This window comes from Arvicola amphibius, chromosome 2 (assembly GCF_903992535.2).
Source record: "Arvicola amphibius chromosome 2, mArvAmp1.2, whole genome shotgun sequence".
In the NCBI taxonomy this organism is placed as follows: domain Eukaryota; kingdom Metazoa; phylum Chordata; class Mammalia; order Rodentia; family Cricetidae; genus Arvicola; species Arvicola amphibius.
The window spans coordinates 149963916-149967070 of NC_052048.2; positions in this window are offsets into that span (position 1 = coordinate 149963916).

Genomic DNA, 3155 nt, shown 5'->3' on the forward strand with positions numbered 1-3155 from the left:
CTCAACCCTCATCAGGGAAGCTTCTTCAGCAGACGGCAATTAACAGAGACCCAGAACTGTGAAGGTGCAGAGAGTAAGAGACTGTGGATTGCTCAGCCCTAAATGGGACATTTGTATTATCCACCCCCTTCCAAGGTTCAGGGATCTTTGCAGAAGAGGGAGCCGAAAGAACGTAATAGCCAGCGTTTTCTGGACACAGCAGGGCAGCTGCATCTATGAGCCAAGAGTAGTTGAGACATCATGCACAAGGCCTTTGCAAGCTCCAAGCAGTGGGCGGGGAGGTGGGCACAGAATTCCACCCCTTTGGCAATTGGTGGCTGCTGGGAGAGGGGGAGTCAGCTCAAGGGTGTAGTCCCTGGTAGGCTGACCATGCTCAAATGAAAGACCATACATCCAAGAGCACAGATTGGACTCAGTGAGTTGTTTTTTTAAATGACACAAAGTTGGGTGGGTAAGGAAGAGGGTGTGGATCTGGGAGGAGTTGGACAGGGGTGAACACAATAAAAACATATTGTACAAAATTATCAAATAACTAATTTTTTAAAAATGAGGCACCTGCCATCTACCACTCAAGTAGGATCATGGCATAAACACAGAGAGCAGACGGTGCTGCCACTGACCTGTGAAGAAGCAAAGTGTGGACACTGGAGAGGTCAGGAAGCAGGTGCTGAAGATGTGCGTGGGAAAGCTGTCGATGGGTTGTGGTGAGTCCGTCCCCCTACCATAGGGAAGGTGGGAATGGACCACCCCTCTCCCTGCAGCTGTGGGGCTTGTCATAGGAACAGCTGAGGGTGCTGCAAGAAAACCAAGCCCTGAGCTCCACAACCACAGAAAGGATTCTGCCACCAGTGGGACTGAGCTTAAAGCCCTTCCTCCCCAGGTCCGCTCAGGCAGAGTCTCTGGGCCAGTAGTCCTTGGTTCTGGGTCTATGAGAAACAAAGCAGGGAGCTTACTTGGCCTCCTAACCTGGAGAACTTCAACACAATGAAGATTTCTGATCCTTCTTGGCTACTATCATCCCTAGGGTGGTAGGGTCCACCCCCAAAAACACAGATCTAAAAGAATTTTTATGGTACTGGCTTGTTCTTCACCCCCTAGCTCCAGGCTGCCCTAACCTGAAGGCACAGTCTTGTGACCAGCTCTAGAGAAGCTGACCCTCTGGCTTCCCCTTGGCCATTCTAACACCCCTGCTTATCTCCTAGAGAGAGCTGCCTTCTGTTCTGGGTTCCACTTGGTGATACAACTTCTCCCCAACTACCCAGGTCTGGCTGTGGTTAAGAATCTCTTTCAGAGGCAGGCACTGCTCATCTGATGTAAAGGACCCAACTGCTCAGCACACAATGCCTTCTTTACTAATAAAAACCCTAGGTTAAGGGGCTGTGGAAGCTGGTAGAGGGCTTGCCCTGTATTCACACAGCACTGGGTCCATCCCTAGCACAGTATAAACCTGTTGTGGTGCATGCTACAGTCTTAGCACCTGGGAGGTGAGGCGGGAAGATTAGAAGTTCAATGTCATCTTCAGCTATACAATGTGTTGAAGGGGCCAGCCTGAAATACACGAAACCTGTCTCAAACAACCAAAGCAAGCAACCAACCAAACAAAAAAACCCCAAAGACTTAGGTCAACCTGGGTGTTTCTATTACTGACAAATATTCATCTTCTTTCTCTTTCCTCCCCTTTCCTTCCCTCCCTCCCCTCTCCCCCTCTCTTCTTTTCTTTCCTTCACAGAGTCTCAGGCTGGCCTTTCAAATCCTTGATTCTTCTGCCTCAGCCTCCTGAGTCCTGGGATTACAAGCATGCACCATGCCCAGTGACAAATTTTAGCTGCTTAACAGTTAAATGTAAATTAGATTTCTATAAGATTTTTGGCAGGAAGCAAGAGACCTCATCAAACATGATCAAAGTGTGAAAACAAAATGTAAAAACATGGAAATAATAGAACAGTTGGATAGTCTGCAGAGTGACAAACAACATAGTTCTAAATGAGTGAATCCAAAAATGAATGACTAGCAGGACACACTGAAAGCAAAATAGGCTGAAGACAGAACTCAAAGGCAGAGCACGTGCCTAGCATGCAGGGGCACTGGGTTCTGCCCCAAAAGCCATAAAAAATCAAAATAGGATCAAGCCCTCTTCTCTGTAAGAAGATGACTATCCTCTGTAGGTTTAGGACTGTTGGAACAGACAGGTACTTGTGACAGGTGAGTGGCTAAAACCAGAAGTCTATGTCTTCTGAGCCATCCAACTGCTAAATAGATGGAAAGTGATATTAAACTTGATAGCATCAAACTGAGATTTCTGTTTGGAACCTGGTCAAGGACTGGGGTTGAAGCTCAGCGGTTGTACTGGATGGTTTTATTATATATACTGTGTTAACTTGCACAGGCTAGAGTCATCAGAGAGGAGGAGCCCCACTTGAGAAAAGGCCTCCATAAGATAGGGCTATAGAAAGCCTGTAGGGCATTTTCTTAATTAGTGATTGATGGGGAGGGCCCAGTCCATTGTGGTTGGTGCCATCCCTGGGCTGGAGGTCCTGAGTTCTATAAGAATGCAGGCAGAATAAGACAGGAGGTACAAGCCATTAAGTAGCACCCCTCCTTGGCCTGTGCATCAGCTCCTGCCTCTAGGTTCCTGCCCTACTTGAGTTCCTGTCTTGATTCCCTTTGATGGTGAACTGTGATGTGGAAGCATGAGTTGAATAAACCCCTTCCTCCCCAAGGTGCTTTGGTCATAGTGTTTCATCACAGCAACAGTGACCCCAAGACAGTGGTTGTCTCAGTTAGGGTTTTATTGCTGTGAGGAGAACCCATGATCACAGCAACTCTTATGAAGGAAAGCATTTAGTTGGGGCTGGCTTACAATTCAGACCTTTACTCCAATATCATCACAAATGGGAGCACAGACGTGGTGCTGGAGAGGGGCTGCGAGTTCTACATCTGGATCGGCAGGAAGCAGGAAGAGAGCAACACTGGCTCTGGCTTGAGCATCTGAAACCTCGAAGCCCACCCCAGTGACACTCAGCTTCCAACAAGGCCACACCTCCTAACAGGGCCACTCCCTGTGAGCCATGGGGGCCATTTCCTTTCAGGCCACCACAGCTGTGAAGCAACTGCTTAGAATGAGCAAGACCCTCAGTTCCATCCTTAGCACTGCA